Below are 20,358 nucleotides of genomic sequence, written 5' to 3'. Positions count from 1 at the left end.
TTAGGAATTTCTTCTTCTTGTTAAATAATGTCGTATATCTTTCTCATTTTTATGAATGTTTTACACAACAAGTTGCTTGCTATTTATAGTTGGCAGTCTTAATATAACATCAAGCTAACTAGAATATTAAATCAGAATGAAAGTTGAATGCAGCCTTGTAGTACACCCATCTCTTCTCACTATTTAATCAACACCTAATGTATGAAATACGGTTAAGCAATTTCAGTATTATGGACAGATTTTTTTTTTTTTTTTTTAGTAGATGGTCTGCAATTATATACATTATACTGTATGTGTGTTAGTCAAAATCTTGCTTATAATTGTTTTCCACGCGTTCTTTTACCATGTCTCTTCATCATTAGTATCCTGGGTTTGAACTGAAACAAGAGCTTCACGAGGACAGCTTCCCAAGAATCCTGAACTAAAGTTTAACGTCTGTCATTCCATTTCTGATGTGCTCAGCCATGCTTCGAAACCAACTGTTTTCGCACTTTTTATTTTATGGGTAGCTCAGCTTTGAAGAAAACAGGGAAAAAGAGAGGACAGGTGGAGGAGTTAGATCTACTTCTTGAAGGAAGTGAGCCAGTAGGTCCCACAAATAGAGTCTGGTACAGAATACCGAACGTTATCAGTAGACGGAGAAATGAAACGCTCATTGGGCAGTGTAATCTTAGGATTGCCGATTTCCAAATGTCAGCATCCTCACGAAAGCATAGGTGACAGGTGGATCACACGTCATAAATGAAAAAAATAGAATGTTTGTAAAGAGCTTAGTAACCCGCTGTGTATGGAACTCGTCCAAATTGCTTACATCTACAGGTAGATGCCTGTCATAATGCTTGTATCACGTGACAAGCACGCTTTCACTATCAGTATTATTATGGTTAATTGATAGTGTTATTACTGTTTTGACTGATTACTAGTAACTGAGTTACTATAATTAACTTAATCGAGGGTCTCAAAGACCGGAACATTTTTTTGTATAAGTCCCTTAGGACTTATACTTATGCCTGTAAACTCTAGCAGTTTTTAAACTTAGCTGTGTGATATTTTTTTCTAACGCTTAAATGCATAAACATTTTCAATAATTCATAAATTATGTTTGCAAATAAGGAGCCTTGTTTTTCTCGGAATAGATGCTCGGTTACGTAAGTCACGGACTCTGTGAACTGGGAAAGGGCTACTATAGCAGGTCACGTGCAGCAGCCGTGTGTCGGCCAGCTATGCCATCCGTATCCCACCCCCCTGCTGACTCCCTCTTCTCTCCGGGCAACTCCTCTACTCCCATTCACCCCTCTCCGTATGGTGTATGGACTTGGCTCCACCCCCTTCATCGCATCTTTATCCCTCCCCACTTCCCCTCAACCCTGCCTTCTTGGAACGTGTTGGCATGCTTAAGTTCACGTGTTCTCATAGCTGCCTCTGTTATACTTTTATTCATTAGGCTGATTTTTTTATTAACTCACTGTATGTCGGTTGTGCAGCATTATTGTGAATTGGTGCAAATATGTACCCAGTTTTTTATTATCTGTTCATTAGTATCTGATATCCTCCTCAGGTCACGTGCGGTAGAGGAGGTGTTCTCTTTGGACTCGTGTATTGGTTCCTCCGCCTATGTGCTATGCTGGCTCCGCCCCTTTAGCAACTTTATCCCCCCTACCCCCGTTTTCTTTTTTGTTTTCTTCGCCTATGGTTTCCTTCGTCACGTGCTGGGATCACGTGTCCCTCAGCATCTTGCCCCATTTGCCCGACTTACGTGGTGTTGTTTGTGGACCCACTTATCAACTTTGCTTTCAAATTTTTCGAGGATGTGGTTGTGATTGTAGCCTCTGGTAAGATTTCAGTATCGGTAGTTGGAGTGTCATCAGGCAAGATTAGTGATAATTGCCAAGTATGGTTCACCACGTGTCCAGGTCACGTGACTTGTTGCTAGGTTCGAACAAGCGAGCAACGGGCGACCTACACTGGGGTCATGTGTTTATTGTCCGGGTTCGTGTCCAAGCTATTGAGTTATAGAGTATTGCCCATATGGTACGTTTAATTTTCTTTAGTATTGATAATCTTGGCTCCTCAGATTATTGTGGTTGCTTTGTCATACCACCCTGTTGCAGGTGCTATACAGTACACCGCTAGCTTTGTGAGCTCAGTATATCGGAATGATTGTTTGGATTGGAAAGGAGGGAGGAGGGCGGGGGGAGGGCCGCAGGTTTTCTTACATCTGTGATAACTGCTGGGATTCTCGTAAATGAATTTAGGGATGTGGTCTCGTGGCTGCTCCGCGTGTACAGACGAATTTGTTGGCTTGGGCCTCTGGGCGCTCGCTACGTTACGTAAGTCGAAATATTTGTCTTGGTTCTGCTTTGTATGAAGTGTAGATGGTAGATTCGATGAGAATGCTCTTGGAACTGTTTGGCAAATTTAGTATATCCGCTTATATGCACCTTGAAGAGAGTGCGGGGAACGGGCGATGGCAAATAAAAAATTTTTTAGCATGATGGGTCAAGAGCAAGCTTGGGAGATGAGTTCAACTTATGGGGAACCCTTCTCGTGGAATTAATACCTGAAGACCCAACTTATATTCAAGATAGTGCTGAAATAATTACCTGAAGTTCTAGCTTTTATTGTGAAAATTAATTGCCACCAGGAGTTGTATTAGAACTTTTTTCCTCCCTTTCAATGTATAATCCACTGATATAGCAACTAAATGTAGCATTCTATAATTTACTCTCAATTTCTAGGTATTCCGACCAGCCATAAAAACTCGTTGGTTTGAATTACCACCTTATGATGTCTAGGCAGTACACAGACAAATCCTTGTTGTCATTTTTTTTTTAGGTGCGGTCCCATATGACAAATACAGTAGGAAAATGCAGTATATACGTAGAAGTCAGATTTCTTTGTTAATCTGCTAAGCGGAGTAGTAGAACAGTCGAAGAATTTAAGTCGTTTTTTGTGTGTGTGTGTGTGTATATATATATATATATATATATATATATATATATATATATATATATATATATATATATATATAATATATATATATATATATATATATATATATATATATATATATATATATATATATATATATATATATTTCATTCGTATGATGTTTTGTTTTCTTTTACTGCATTCTTACAACATCGGATGGTCTATTTTGCTTTGTTAACAGATTTCCACGGGGTAAAGTGTCTCGTGATATGGACCTCGTTGGTTTCCAGTCAGTTTAGATAGAATCTCTCTCTCTCTCTCTCTCTCTCTCTCTCTCTCTCTCTCTCTCTCTCTCTCTCTCTCTCTCTCTCTCTCTCTCTCTCAGACCTCATTTTATGCTGATCTGCAGCGGTTGTGTCATCCTAATTTTGAGTGATATTTTACGCTCATGATTACTTACTTTCATTATTAATCGGCAAAGGAAAGTTAATGAGTAATGCCATTCAAATTAAGAAATTTATAAGCCATGGGCCATAATGAACGCTATGTATTAAGATTGCAAACGGGAGAGGAAAAAAAATGTTGGGAAAGAGAGAAGGCTAATCACTTAAAATGAACAGATGAACGCTCTTGATCCACGATCTCTTATACAAGTGATTTTTTATTTTTTTTTTCAAATCACATTTACGAAGATGGGTACCGTAGGTCATTTATCCTTATTACGGAATATGTGTGCGTTAATGTGATAAAAAATGAATAATTAGTGAATTTATATGATAAAAATGTATGAACACAAATTGAGATTGTTAAAATCTTCCTCTGTAGTTGCACTGAATCGTTTTCCGTTATAGGAAGAGGCGCAAAACAAATGAGCTAATTTGATTTTAGGTCGTCAGAGGGTGGAAGCCCCTCTATGTAAAGGATTTTATTATAAGACACTGAAGGATCTTATTTGTCTGTTATATTTGTCCAATATAGCTTATAAATTCATTAAATAAGTCGACTGTCTTATTCTATATTTTTGTGTCAAGAATCTTATTGTAGATTTTTGCGTCGTTTGTCTTATTTTATATTTTTTGCGTTGACTATCTTACATATTTTTGTGTGGACTCACTCATTACGGTGGCTCTCCGGCCTCTTGTTGGCCCATGGCCGCTTGCACCGGACCTCTCCACGTTTCCCTGTTGAGTGCTGCATCTCTCCAGTTATTCTCGGGATGCTCCACTCCCAGGTATCTGAGATCTCTGGACAAATTATCTTTCCATCTCATCGTCGGTCTCCCCACCGGTCTTCTACCTTCCACTGATCCTTCCATAACCACTTTAGGCATTCTCCCCTCTTCCAGCCCAACGTATCCTCTGCGATCTTACATAGCCAGTTATTAGTGGTTGTCTGGTTAATTTTCTCAGTTCTCTGTTGTGCCTTCTTCTCTAAACACCTTCATTTATATCGTAAATGGGACCTGTTATTCTCCGCAAAATGATATTTTCAAAAACCAGTAGTCTCTGTTCTTGACGTTTAGTCAGTGTCCAGGTCTCACAACCATATAGTTCTATTGGCCTGATAATGGTGTAATTCGGTAGACCTTGTGATGTTTTTTCTCTTTAAAAGAAGTTGTAGACTGCAAAAGCATCAGTTCCCTGCTGTAATTCTAGCCAGAACCTCTCTCTCCATCTCATTTCTGGATGTTAACATACTTCCTAAATATTTAAATTCCCTCACGCTCTCAATATGTACCTCATTTTGTTGTTACTGTTGTTGTTGGTTGTTTCTTGACAGTCTCAGCATTTTGGTTTTACTTCCACTGATCTCTAGTCCCACTGTGGCAGCAGTTTCTTTGAATGGTATATACAAACGTTCTATATTTTGTATACCTGTACCCAAGAACTCAACATCATCTGCAAATGCAAGGACTTTGGCATTTGTATCTCCCAAGATGACCCCACCCTCAACTTCCTCATTATTTCCTCTAAAATTAGATTAAGCAACATTGGAGAAAGAAGGCACCCTTGTTTTAAACCTGTTTTCATTTCAAAACATTTTGTCCTTTTCCTTCCCTTTTGTGTCGACTACAATGTACTGTATATTTTTGTGGCAACTTTTTATGAATAGGCAGAATATCCCAGATAGAGAATGTGACAAGAACTTAGAAATCAAATCAGTGATTTATAGAACGCGAGGTCGAAGACACATGACTCACCGGAACACCTGAGAACTTCACCCGTCGCTTAAGGGTTGTGCTGTACTCTCTGCCCCCTGGAGCTCACTCAGTGAACTCTTTGTCTTCGTAAGGCCCTATGGGTAACCTTCTTGATCCTAGACGCCACAAGGATAACTACAGGCCGGTGGATAAGGATAACTTCAGACGGCGGGTGGTAAATACATTTACAGATGGGAGGTTGAGGACACCTACAGACGGGAGTATAAGGACAACTACAGAAGGAAGGATGGGGAAAACTAAAGCAGGGAGGATGAGGAAAACTAAGGAAGGGAGGATGAGGAAACTGCTGACAGGAGCTATCATCGTAATTTACAAATGTTATGGAATGTGTAGAAACTTTGTTTCTGGGTCGGGAAGATATTGCTTCTTGAAACATCTGGAATTTCTTAAAGATTAGAAAGAAAATTAAAGGAATAAATGGTTGCAATGCATAGACTTCGGTGAAGTTGTATGCATGAACTTGGTGCCTTAAATGAATGACTGTAGATAGTTTTAGGTTAGGGTATTTTCTTAGTTTTTTTGTATAGTGTGGATGATCACCTTGCGGTAGATTAATAGTGCAAGTTTGCGATAGTATTTGTTGTTATTTTTTTGATTAAAGGTAAGCAGTGCTGTGAAACAACACTCAAAAAACAACGCTCTATCTCTCTCTCTCTCTCTCTCTCTCTCTCTCTCTCTCTCTCTCTCTCTCTCTCTCTATATATATATATATATATATATATATATATATATATATATATATATATATATATATATATATATATATATATATATATATATATATATATATATACACGAAGAGAAATTATGGACACTAGAACTATGCTGTTACCCTTTGATGTATATTTGAATGGTATGTGGTAACTACATATTTACAAACAATTTATACTTCATTTAGGATATTTTAAGAAATATTTATTTTGGAAGTTTTATGACCTTATCGTAATAATTGCAACGCCATTCTGCAATAATAATTTTAGTATTTTTTTTTTCTGGGAAATGAATACTTAGATGTCAAGAAGTGCTTTTGGTTTTACGACCTGTTTTCGGTGATGAAGAAAGAAAAATTTTTCATTTATTTTCATTCGGAAAACTCGTTTTAAAGAGATCTCACCAAATGTTGGTTAAGATTCTAAGAATAGCTTACGGGACAGATCGTCATTTCCATTCAGTTAAATGTCTAGGCTAGAAAAGCGCGCGCGTTCACATACACACACACACACACACACACACACACACACACACATATATATATATATATATATATATATATATATATATATATATATATATATATAAACGGTGAAGGTCATAAGAAACTACAAAAAATCCGATATGAAATAACCATTCAGAAAATTTAATATCTTACAGACACCCCACACATGTTCTTGTAGTAGTCAGCCCTCAATTTCAATTATCTGGCTTGTTTGTGGTTATGTGTATCACTTTCCCAGAAATGAAGTGAACCACGATCATGTTTCTTCCAAGTCTGCTATTTTAGGCGTGGGTTTTAAAAGGTGGCCTTTCATCCGTTTGCCGGCATCTATAAAAAGAGCGGTGTTGCCGTAAAGAGAGCAATGCAAAGGGGTTGTCGAATGTTGTTAATCTGTGGTATTTGCATGCGCCTGGCTCTGTCTGATACTTAACCCGATTCTGCTTAAAGTTTTATGCGTTTTGTTAGATTCGTTCTGGTTTGAATGGGGTGTGTAAGTAAAAGTAACTAAAGAAATAAAATGTAAGTTTTTAAGCTAACAGGCAACTGTAAGACCCCGGGCGGCTGGTTGCTATGGTAGCAAGACGCAGGGCGGCTTGGAAGGGTCGATTGTTCAGTGGAAGTTGTCTCCTCACTCTAGTTCCTCTCGCTCTCTCTCGCTCATTGCATTTGATGCCTTTTTCTTTTTTCTTGCTTTGAATTCCTTAATCCTTTTGTAGGGTGCTTTTCATGATAGAGAAGCCCTTAGCTTTAACATACTAGTCAGGAATGTTTGTATTATGCCTCTGTTGGTAATGAAAATAGTTAGAAATTGTAGATACATTCATCTCTCTCTCTCTCTCTCTCTCTCTCTCTCTCTCTCTCTCTCTGATGTCTTTGTACGAGAAAGATTAACACAGAAGGTAAGAAAATGAACAAAAGTAAATGTATGCGGTCTGGTTAAATGGTAATCACGACAGATATTACAGATATGTAGGATTATCGTTAATTGCCTCAATATAGTAATTGGGATAAACAGCTAGATATCGGTGGTTAATGTTAGTTATTAAAACTTCTGGATAACCTCATGAGGACAAATCCAGAGAAATTTTCAAATTGGCAAAGAAACCGGATTGCCTTGAAAGATTTTAATATTTGCTGTTTCCACTTCTTCAAAATATATTTGTAATTTCAGGCGTGAAAGTACTTAGAAAGTTTGCATGAAATGAGTGAAAGATTCAAAAGTTAAAGATTTGGTTTTTAAATGTTTTTCCTAATCTTAAATAATTCACAACCACAAGTATATTTTTTGCGTCGATGGCTACGGTCATCAAAACGCCAGATTACATGAACAAATCAGTCATCTGCGTAACCGAACTGTGTAAAAATGCCTTTAAGAGACCACCTCCCGCCCAGCCATAATCGAATCACTACGAGAAATGGCAGCGCTGATATATAGGTGTTATTGATCAAGCTGGGTTTATGCCAGCAAAGACTTTTGCTCCTAGGATAACCCGAAAAAACTTTCGTCCATTTTCCCATGGTAACGACCTCATTAACTTTCTAGGAATTATCTGAAACGCTTTGCATAAATGTAGGCATTATGTAGTTCGAATTACAGGTCAAATTAAATGTAGTGTCGCATTTAGTAAAAAATTAAGTGAAAACTTTCCAAACATTTGGGAGGAAATTACAAACATTTCTGTTTAGCAATGATGTGACGTAAAAGAGGTAGGAATTAAAGAAAACTGTGTAAAACTAGCTGACAAATTAAAAAGGTCCATCGGTTAGACTGAATGGATGCCATCTAGAAGTAAACCAAGAGGAGGATGATATGATGAATGACTGATTGAACGGATTGAAACCCAAAATCTGCCCGAGTCAGTAACGGGACGTCTTTCAGTCGTTTTCCACGTGTGTATATATATGTATATATATATATATATATATATATATATATATATATATATATATATATATATATATATATATATATATATATATAGTGTGTGTGTGTGTGTATGGCTTGGAAAGAAAGCTGAAACTGGTCTGGATATATACCCAGTCTCATTATTTCACCCTTGGTGATTTGTGATAAACAGACCACGTGTTAAAATGATTATAACCACACGCGCCCACACACATATACAGTGTGTATATATATATATATATATATATATATATATATATATATATATATATATATATATATATATATATATATATATATATATATATGTATATATGTATGTGTGTCAGAAAGATTTAGCTTAGATTGACTCACATCTGCGAAGTACTGAACTGTACTATCGTATTTGGACAGGCAATATTTTTGTCACCCATCAGGTCAGCTTTTCCGTTATTCACTGTGTAAATAGGCAACGGTTCAGTAATGTTTCGTTGCTCAAGCAATGATCATCTAGATTCTTAGGATTTTCACATATAATTAGCAATAGTTATCTAAGTAATAATTATCTTGTTCGCAAGATGATTACTACTCCCGAATGTACATGCATCAGTTATTGATTTTCAAATTTGCATATATTTGTATGTTACTTATTGCTGAATTTGTATATCAGTTTACGCGTATTTTCCGTCTGTTCTTGGACAAGTCTGTTCTTCCGGGGGTAAGAGACTAAAAATTACTATCCCTGTCGTGTTATGTAATTTACTCTATTTTTTTTATGGGAGTGTAAAGAGCAACTTATATCCGATTAACATAACGGTAAAGTAACCGTCTCGTGGAGCTTTCACTTTCTCTTGGTTGCATGACTAGTATTGTTGCATAGAGGACGTTCAAAGTAAGGTGCTTAGAGGGCGTTCAAAGTAACGTACATAGAGGGTGTTCAAAGTAAGTTGCATAGAGGGCGTTCAAAGTTGTATAGGGTATGTTCAGAGTAAGGCGCATGGATGTTTTTCGAAGGTGCATGGAGGGTGTTCAAAGTAAGGTGCATAGAGGGTGTTAAAAGTAAGTTCAATAGAGGGTGTTCAGAGTAAGGCGCATGGATGTTTTTCGAAGGTGCATGGAGGGTGTTCAAAGTCAGGTGCATATAGGGTGTTCAAAGTAAGGTGCATAGAGGGTGTTCAAAGTAAGTTCAGTAGAGGGTGTTCAGAGTAAGGTGCATAGAAAGTGTTTAGAGTAAGGTGCATAGAGGGTGCTCAAAGTAAGTGCATAGGGGGTGTTCAAAGGAAGTCGCACGGATGGTTTTCAAAGTAAGTTGCGTGAAAGGTGTTCAAAGCAAGGTGGAAAGAGGGTGCTCAAACTAAGTTACATATAGGGTGTTCAGAGTAAGGTGCAGAGAGGGTATTCTAAATAAGGTGCATAGAGGGTATTCAAGATAAGGTACATAGAGGGTGTTTAACAGAAAGTTGCGTAGACGTTGTCAAAGAGAGAATGTGAAATTTTTTGAAGATGCGTTGGTCAATTTGATATTCCGTTTGTGAATCCGACAGTCACATACCCGCTGACACATTTCTCTTGAGTAGCTGTCGAATGGACAGGCCCATTTACGAGTATAAGAGGACTCTGTTATCATTTAGACTGGTCATAGGCTGTAGATATACAGTAATACTATTTTGAAGGAATCTCTTGAAGAAATTTCCATTCTCTTCTTGAGAGTTTTTTCTCCGATTTTTAGATATTAAGTGTAGCTTAAGATTTATATTTCGCTTATGGATATTTATTGAGCTTTCATCACTGCACTGCATTTGTGTGAATTACTAATGATTCATTTGACAACTTTTTTTCTCTTGAAGCTGATTCCGGTGTAAACCTTTTTAGGTATAAGGAGCAAAATAAAAGAACCTACTGCTTTTGGAGATTAACGTCATTTAATGAAATATATTTTTATAATGTGCAATACTGTATATAGGTGAGTGCATGTTTATATATATACGAGTGGCGTTCTGTAAATAATGCAACATAATTTTTTTCACTGCCAATTGAGGCGTTCAATAAATAATGCAACATCATTTTTTTCACGGCCAGTTTTCGTTCAAAATATACGAAATTTTGTGTGCGACATCCTTAACCATTCCGGCGGTATGTCATATATTTTCATTAATTTCAGACAGACGGCTGGAGTCTAATCAGCTACCAAAAGAGGGTCTGTGACTGAGGTGCGTTTCAAAGAACAGTGATAGAATTCCTTTTTGGCGGAAAAAGAGACCGGCACTTGCAGAGACCTGACAGTAGATAAATGCACTGTGAATCTTTTAGGTGAAGTGTCTGTCATCATCAGAAGAAGGCCAAGGAAATCTGTCCGATCTCCCGCGCCCTGGCCGGCCGCACACAGCTGTAATGCCTGCAGTGGTGGAACCTGCGGAGTAACAAAAGGGGTACAAACCTTTGGATACCCAAAGTTATGGAAAGTGTCGGCACTACCGACAGAGATGTCAAGTTGAGCAGCGAGTTGTTTGATTGTGATTCCCCTATCACCTCGAATAACAGTGTCCGCAGGTTCCACCATTGGAGGCATTACAGCTGTGTGCGGCCAGCTAGGGCGCGCGAGATGAAACAGATTTCCTTGGCCTTCTAATGATGATAGACACTTCACCCAACGATTCACAGTGCATTTATCCACTGTCAGGTCTTTGTAAACATTCTACAAGCCCCTGTGAATATTTTTGACGGTCTCTTTTTCCTCCAAAAGGAATTCTATCACTGTCCTTTGTTTGAAACGTACCTCAGTCACAGACCCCATTTTGATAGCTGATTGTAGTGCAGCCGTCTGTCGGAAATTAATGAAGATACATGGCATCCCGCTGGAATGGTTAAGGATGTCGCACACAAAATTTCAAATATTTTGAACGAAAATTGACCGAGAAAAAAAATCATGTTGCATTGCCTTTGAACGCCCCTTCTGTGTGTGTGTGTGTGTGTGTGTGTGTGTGTGTGTGTGTGTGTGTATATATATATATATATATATATATATATATATATATATATATATATATATATAATGTATGTATGTATGTATACCTGGTTCGACCCTGATGGAGTCAGAAATTTAATTCTGTTCCACACGTAATTGTGTGTCGTTATTTCTATATATATATATATATATATATATATATATATATATATATATATATATATATATATATATATATATATATATATATATATATCTGCTACCAATATTGGCGTGACTTCTTTTTATATATTCCCAAAAATTAAGCCATAAATACCGTCTAATATTGAATTCACTAAAACCAAGGTATAGTGAATTCGGTATTAAGCAGTATTTGTGGCCTAATATTTGTGGAAAATATACGCATGTACGTAAAGAAAACTATAAATAACATTGTGTGCTTCTGGCAGTAATGATTTTGCTGCGAGAGAAATGTTTGTTAAGGAATGGTGTGGAAGCCACACATATTTTGCCGACCGTTAATATTGTAAATATCTTCCGAGTTACTGGAATATTCATTCTTGCTACAGTTCAGTATGGTATCTGACCACGTCCCAGTCCCACGAGGCATTTTAATAAATGTCGGATTAAGTTGCTGGTTTGGTGAATTTGATTTTGATTTTTAAAATCAGTAGTCGCTTTGCTGTAGTAATATGAGCATGCCTTTGATATTTGGGCGACAATTCTGTTTAACTGAAGTAACTGTATGCTAAGGACAAAGTGTATTGTAATAGAAAATAATGTTTATTTGATTTTCATCGTTAGCAAAGAGATCGAGCCGCACTGCCAGCTGATTGGAGTTGCTATGTCGTGATTTTGGTGTACAATTGTTTTATTATTATTTGTCCCTAGTTTTAGTTTGTTTCACATTCTCTCACTATTTACATCATAATTTGGTAGGTGTTAGCAAAAAAGAATATGCGTGCACATCTCAGGAGGCCAGTTCAAAAGAATTTATTCAGCATCATGTACCTTGCTTACGGTGCGGCTGGCAGACAGTGGAGTTGCCAGTTGGGAAATTTCAAACCACACTTGATCGATCAATGAAAATATATCGCATTTTTATTAATGATCCGGTTTTGTTTCATGTTTCACTAGATGTAAGTGAATCTGATGTATTTTGGTTTTAGAACTTGCATTTCAGACGAACTGCAAACCAGAAGGGAGTGGGAAACCCGCTGGTCGAGTTACCAATTAGGCTAAAATGTCAAGGGGTTATTGGAGAGAACGGTCCAGAATCAAGCGTCTGGTGTGTGGTCGGGGAAATCTCGACTTTCTCTCATGTCAGGATACTGTTGTGGAATGTGAAGTGGTTACTGTATAATATTCTCTTGTGCTTGAAGGAATTACAGTCTTGGATATCAGACTTTTATTTGGCATCGGTGATAGTGTCAACTGTAAGTGCTTTCGTGTTTGATGTCTTGCTAAATAAGTACTTGTTTTTATGTTACTTACGAGCCCATGGGAAAATAACTACAGGATTCTTCTTGTGGATTGGTATGTCGATGATGTCATACAATTGTTATGCCTTTAGGTGATGGAAGGTTAACCATGTGCTTCTAAAATATGATATTGTTTGGACAATGTTTATGTCGTTTGTCCGTAGGCCTACGTACCAGCTTTGGCGTTACATTTAGTCCACTGCGAGCCAATTCTACTTAGGCCTAATTTTAAACTTGACCCGCTACAGCTGTTGGATGGTGGAGCGAACGTTAGAATGGGGATATTTTCAGGTAGACACCGGATGTTTTTCCCTGTAACGGACCACTGGGGGAATGCTTTGGGTTTAAATGCTCAAATGCCTTGATTTTGTAAACTTAAGCTGCAGTGCTCTGTAATTTTATAAGTTTTTGACGTTCTGCTTGAAAATAATGAATGAAAAGGGCGAATTGAAATTGTGGTTCACATCAGGTTCAGTTCTAGTGATTCGCCAATTTCATTAATGAGTATATTTTTACACCAGGTGCTTGTGCATGTTTCTTTATTTATTACTTTAATTGTAGGTTGTAATTGTAACTTGGCATTGAATGAAGTAGCCGGAACGCATCCTATGAGCCACTCCTAAGGCCAAGGAAACCACGGTGGAGGTGCCGGCCGCAGTTATCGATTGATTGCCTCAGGTCGTTGTCCGATGGTACATCGAAGTTGGCGTCGTTATGTTTGTATGTAGAAGGTGGAATCGAATGTACGGTCATGAATGATTTATTTCGTTTATGATGATAATTGTACATTCATTGTGTCATAAAATCAATCATAAGTGCTTGTGTTGTTTACAATTGAAAACTGAAGTAGAAATATTCATTTTTTTCCACTTGTCTCGTTTGAATGCTTTTGTCGTCAGGTATTTCGTTATTAGTGGATAATTTTTGCCAAGGTTAATGGAAGATATTGACCTTGGTTTTTGCTAGTTTCGTCGACGTTCTTGTGGTTTTATTTACAACAACAGTGTTATTTATCCTTTCACTTATGAGTCTTGTTTTTTATAATTATAGATAATTCCACTAACGGCCAGATTCCCTTAAAATATGGTTGCCTAGGAAGAAAACATTTAGCGATAGCAGCCACATTTCTCCTGGCTGTCGTATCGTGGTTGGAGCCTTTTCTTCGTGTTGCCCTTAAGCATTCTTATACAAAAACGCATAGTTCAATTTTTAAATTATTTCATCGCGTACGCAAGTTATTAATATACCGCACATAACATTAACGTCAGCTCACCGAAGGACAATTGATTTTGGACGTTAACTTTTGATTATGGTTGTCTTGTAGAATGACTAAAATGAATTGGTTTGTTGTTTAGTAATTCTTCATTGAGTAAGGTTTTAAAAGATTGGGATGATTCAACCACCGTACGAAAGATATCTTGTGGTATCCACTGTCGAAAGATAGTACAAGATTTCAGTTCATTCAAAGTGGATAAGGGAATGGTTATGAGTTAATACTAACGCAATTATTTGCCAAATCCTGTTCGTGATGTCCGGAGTGGGTTCATCTTCCAGTGATTCGAGTCTGGCAGTAGGCGATTCAGGGTTCAGTACCATCGTGAGAGTTTTCTTTTGTGAATTTCATTGGGACATTTAGTCTGGTAATTAGTCTACATTTCGCTTGAATAAACAGACTCGAATCACTGCCCTCTACCCGAAACTCTCAGACTTAAAAAAAATAAATAAATAAACAGGAAATACAAAAACGTTTTCGTTCTTCGCACATTGAATTGCCATTTTTTTTATATATATAGTTGTTACTCGAACGATTTTAAAGAATGTGACAGAGCTGACTTTGAAAGAAAGGGCTCCGCTGGGGTAGTGCCGTCAATGCACCTCATGCGGTGCACTGTAGGCATTACTGAGGGTTCTTTGCAGCGCCCCTTCGGCCCCTAGCTGCAACCCCTTTCGTTCCATTAACTGTACCTCCGTTCATATTCTCTTTCTTCCATCTTGCTTTCCACCCTTTCCAAAGAATGTTTTAATAGTGTAACTGCGAGGTTCTGCTCCTGTTACAAATTTCAAACTTTTTCAATGTCAGTTTCCCTTTCAGCGCTGAATGAGTGTATTCTTGAAAGAAGGGTTGCCCAAATAAACAGGCTTGAAGCAGCTGGCCCTATACCCGAAACCATCCAACTTTAAAGGAAAACAGGAAATGCAAAAATGTTTTTGCCCTTCGCATATTGAATTGCCATCTTTTTTTTTTTTTTTTATAGTCGTTACTCGAGCGAATTGAGAGAATGGGATAGGGCTGACCTTGAAAAGGAAGATTGCCAAACAGCGAAAGGGGAAAACGAGATTTGGGTAAATATCTCATTTTTTACCCTAGTTTTTATTTCATCGCCTTTGCTTTCGCAACCCCGTAGTGGGGGTAGTGCCGTCAGTGCACCTCATGCGGTGCACTGTAGGCATTACTTAAGGTTCTTTGCAGCGTCCCTTCGGCCCCTAGCTGCAAGCCCGTTCATTCCTTTTACTGTACCTCCGTTCATATCCTCTTGCTTCCTTCTTAGTTTCCACCTTCCCCTAGCAATTGATTCATAGTGCAGCTGCGAGGTTTTCCTCCTGTTACACCTTGCAGACCTTTCTACTTTCAATTTTCCTTTCAGCGCTGACTGACCTCATGGGTCCCAGCGCTTGGCCTTTGGCCAAATTTCTATATTCCGTTCCGTTCCTTTACTTTCACAAGTTTTTTGATCTTGTAATTTTTCAGCACCAGCGCCACCCACGTACGTGCACGTTTAGTCTTTGTAATCGTGTTTGTTTTGTGTTTATGTGTGAGGAGAGAGTAAGAGATGAAGTTTGTTTTCAGCCTCATTCTTCCGAAAAGGATTTTTTCATTGCCTTAATTTTTAAAGACATTGTATTCAGAATTCGTATAAATTCTTAACTACTCTTGGAAAAACTTCAAAAGGTTCCACTTTTAAAGTTTAGTAATGTGATAATTATACGCCATATTTTTACCAGGACTGATATATATATATATATATATATATATATATATATATATATATATATGTGTGTGTGTGTGTGTGTGTGTGTGTGTGTGTGTGTGTGTATTAGTAATAATTACTGAAACACCAACAACCGTAACAGTAGCAGTGATAATATATTTGTATTAGTTTATCAATAGAAAATGAAATTATAGTTATGGGGGTCAGTACTATTGTTGCCAGGGTATTATTAATATTATTAACGGCTGGAAAAGGGACACACACAACCGTCAACATGGGAAAATCAATGCCTCCTCTGCGACCAAGTTTTGACATTATGAACCAGCGAGATGTATGCCAGGGAAGCATTTTAAATGACGTCGCCTTCTCAGTGTTTGAGAGTCGTTATCAATGATTAATGTCTTAGGAATTCTCGTCCGGTATCCCTAACTCAGTGTGGTCTTTGAGGTGCTCAGTGACTGGTAAACCCTCACCACCACCACCACCACCACCACCACCAACCACCAGTGACGTACATACATCCCATTCCTCCTCCCCGTCAGCAGTGAACACAGTGCCAAGAATCGTCAGCTGACTCTGGGAAAACGTTTGGCAGGGAAAAGTGGTTTTCCATCATTTGGGTATTTTACATTTTTTACAGTTTAGTTATTATACAAGCATTTGACACACTTCTTCTTCTTCTTCTTCTTCTTCTTCTTCTTCTTCTTCTTCTTCTTCTTCTTCTTTAGTTATTTAATAGTGTTATTAACCTACTTGTCAAATCAAGCATGAATGCCTTTGCTTAGAAAGTAAAGGACCGGAGGCTATGTTGTTAAAACGGCTGATTTGCTGGTGATGTCACCTCCAGTGGAAATTGTTTCAAGATAAGTTGTTGCGACGCGATTTTTGGGAGCTTGTGGATGTATTATGTAGATAGGTATGTAGGCATGCTTAAGTGTGTGTGTTGTGTGTGTGTGTGTGTGTGTGTGCGTGCGTGCGTGCGTGTGTTTGTTTGTGTTAGGTTTGGCTGAGTATTGATTAAACCATTGAAAGTGGTACCGGCACCACCTGCCTGATTCGACAACCCCAGACCCGTCTTCTCTGGGGCCTTTACTCGACACAGCTGACTGTTCTCTTTCTGCCTCCTTCCTGTCTTTCCTTTTTGATTATATCTTCCTCCGCGTCTTGCTTCGTCCTTCATCCGGACATCTTTCGTTATGCTCGCTTCTCTTGCCTTCCTTTCCTGCTGATTTAGTATTGCGAGTAGAGAACGGAGATGTTAATCATATATGTGTTACGGTGATACGGGTCATCTGTATATATGTGTATTATATATATATATATATATATATATATATATATATATATATATATATATATATATATATATATATATATATATAGAGAGAGAGAGAGAGAGAGAGAGAGAGAGAGAGAGAGAGAGAGAGAGAGAGAGAGAGAGCACATACCCCTTTTCCCCTTTCAAAGGGGATGGCACTCGAAAGGTCCTGTTTCTCATCAAGTCTATAGGGATGAGGTTGCTAGCCTCACACCCTTTTTCTTGACCTTATCAGACGCTGGTAGCCATTTACCTCTGTATGACTGGTTGGTTAGACTGGGATCGCATCTTGCCTAGATCTTACTCAAAATTTGGGTAGATATTTAATAGATATTTTCATCAATCAAGAACCTGCTCCGTTCCTCATTTCGTGAACTTACCTTCTTATTGATCATCGATTTTGTGATGCCAGATGATTTTAAATTCATGAAGGCGAGGGTCAGAAACTTCGGGTGGGAGATCTTGGCCGTGTCTGTTTCTGTAGGAGTTAGTTACTTTGGCTCTGCCACAAATCGTTCAGACTTAAGCGTTGTGTATTTTGGAAGGTAGCCATCCTAGAATGTTCTGTTGCTCTTGTCCTCCTTCTCTTTTAAAGCTGGTCTGTCTCTGAGAAAAATTAATTGTGGTTTGTTGTTGCTCTTTCCTTTTTTATATTGATAATTTTTCGTGTTCATTTTAAATTGTAAGTTTTTCAGTTTTGTATACTTTTCGCCTCACTTGTCAGTGTTAAAGTTCATGTCTCCCATTCTGATTTGTTATTTAATGTTCACAGACCTTATTAATATCTCATTTGTTTTTTGCCATTGTTGTTCTTATATAGAGTTTTAAAGACATTCTTTTCTAACATAACTCACAATACTTTTTTCTAAAATTTATCACCAGCAGTTCATTATTTCCATTTATTTATTAAGTGGACCTTCAATACAGGAGAATGTTTGATAACGTCGCTGTCCTTCCTCAGCCTACCTGAGCTCCTTCCCAACTGGTTATAACTCGTGATGCTTGCTAGAATGTGGCCTTGGTCGGTTTTACAGTTATAGACAGTGTATAATGTGCGCTGTTTATATTTGGAGGCATCGATTCGCGTTATGTCTACAATAAAGTCGAAAGTATCTTTTGGACCTTGGTAGACCAGCTGTATTTTTAACCTTATACTTTTGTAATCACTGAATTATATCAGTTTTACAAGTTATTTTTTCGGTTTCGTTTGTGATTTATTTTTCTAATATTCCATTTTACTAGTAATTGTGTGTTCAATATAAAATCTGTTCTTTAAGTTCTTTTCCTTCTATAACAGAAGTTTCCATTTTGTGGAACAAACTGAGTTGCTTCATCTTTTTAATACAGTAACTCATGCAAGCTTTTAAGCTTATTTTTATCCTTTCTTCCAGACTACTGCCATGTTCTCACTCCATGCATCACATTATCCTCGATATGTTTTCTTGCGGTGGAAATGTGTTTCCTTATTTGATGTCATTGCAAGTTTTGTTTTCTAATGTCTAATGTTCAAGGTTGCTTCGATCTCTTTTCTTATTTTAATGTGTTAACCAAAGTTCCGTATATAACTTGCTTATGTTGCTTCAGTTTATTTCTTTTTTTTTTAAATTGACATGAGTTGCCATTAGTGTTGCAACGCTAAAATACCCTTGTAATAGTCTTGCACCCTTGGCAGAAAAAATGGACTTCTAGAATTCTTCTATGAGTTTCTTGTCAGTGGATAATCTTATTTTAGGTGTTTCATTATCAGAAGAACTAAATACTCAAAACCAAGTGGTTTTAAGAGTAATGTTAATTTTAATTTTTTGATCTTGATGTATAATTTGAATTTAGTGTTGTTTCGTGCAAATGGTTTGCTGTTGGTTTTACTTTTTCATGTTTATCATGCACAGGGGCGTCCAAAGGGAATGTGCAACGTCCGTAGAGTTTCTCCGCATGGGATGACATGAATCAGTTGCTTATGATCCCTTTTATTAAAGGATGCTATATATATATATATATATATATATATATATATATATATATATATATATATATATATATATATATATATATATATATATGTGTGTGTGTGTGTGTGTGTGTGTGTGTTTAATTTCATGCCAAAAGTATATCACTTAGCATAATTTACAACAGTAGTACCTAGTTTTCGTTAGATTTTGATTGTACATCTTGCTACTTGAGAAAAATTTGAGATTCGTTACAATCGTTACATTTTGGGCAGTTTTATGCAACGTAAAATGTTCCATAGAATAAATGAGAAAATTTTAATTTTAATGACACCAGTGAATATACACGCGTTTAAACGCATTATATAATTTCTGAAGTTTCGTAAGTTACGAATTTACGTAGTCTTGTAGGAGCATGAAAACGTACTGCGTAAGAGGTGGATCAAGTGTTCGTTCCTCGGCGTTCCCTAAGGGGTCCCTTACACCGCAATACAGGTTTTCCAGACGATGCGAGGCTTTGCAGAGGCCCGGGAGGCAACGAACAACAGCTGAGGAGCAGGATTTCGCTTCTGAGTCGTTTTAGGACATTTTGTGAATACTTGGTGACTTTTAGGTGCGTAGGAGGTGGAGGTGACCCCTGGGACACGTCTTACTGGATAAAGTCGAGGCAGTGGAGTGTCTCCTGTCGTTTTTTGGCAAGTTGATTGAATTTTAAAGTTGGTTTCCATCGTTTTTGTCAGTTGGTCTTGGCTATTTTGCTTCCGTCAGTATTTTTATTTTATATATGTACATATATATCATATAGCTATATATGTGTTTGTGTGTAATATAATATATGTTATGCGTGTGTTTCAGGCCAATATATAGTAAAAATATTAATGTGATATATCGACATAAATTTTAGGGATTGAGAGTTTTCTTGTAATTCTGCGCACCTTTTGAAGTGGTTCTTATCATCCGTCTCGAGGCTTGCAAGGATTGTCAGGGGCAGCCAAATTCGTGACCTGACGTAGGAGCCGACCAGAGAATCAGCCGGTTACGGGCATGAGAAGATGGCTTTAGGGAGTGGTAAATTGTTGGAGTGGCAGCAACGAAGGGGGAGTGTTTGTGGGATGGGAGAGTAGGGAAGATGTTTGTGATAGCAATGTTATTGTGATATTGATCCACTAAAAATGATCTTGGCTAGTTACCCTATTTGTAAACTCGATAACAGAGAGAGAGAGAGAGAGAGAGAGAGAGAATCTACAGGTCAATTTTTACCAGATATGTTTGCAGTTATAATAGCCACAATGCCCTCTTAACTTCTCGAATTCTTCATACGTTTTGGATACGCTTGCCAGCACTATGCCTTAGATTCGAGTGAGGTTGGGACGCCAGGTAATCCCCAGTCAGTCAATCACCATCA

General features: G+C 37.7%; 1 protein-coding gene across 2 annotated transcripts in view; it reads left to right on the top strand.

The window, feature by feature from the left end:
• LOC136839251 (serine/threonine-protein kinase VRK1-like) overlaps positions 1–20,358 on the top strand; it is a 172,604-nt gene that overhangs the window by 10,359 nt on the left and 141,887 nt on the right. The window contains exon 1 of one of the 2 annotated variants that reach the window (XM_067105024.1): positions 12,480–12,654. The exons of the other annotated variant lie outside the window; for it this stretch is intronic. The gene's annotated coding sequence lies outside the window, so the exon portion shown is untranslated. Of the gene's footprint in view, positions 1–12,479; positions 12,655–20,358 lie in introns of those variants that run through there. 2 annotated transcript variants of the gene reach the window in all.

The sequence above is a fragment of the Macrobrachium rosenbergii genome, chromosome 6, assembly GCF_040412425.1.
Source record: "Macrobrachium rosenbergii isolate ZJJX-2024 chromosome 6, ASM4041242v1, whole genome shotgun sequence".
Classification (NCBI taxonomy): Eukaryota; Metazoa; Arthropoda; class Malacostraca; order Decapoda; family Palaemonidae; genus Macrobrachium; species Macrobrachium rosenbergii.
This window is presented reverse-complemented; position numbering and strand designations above follow the sequence as displayed.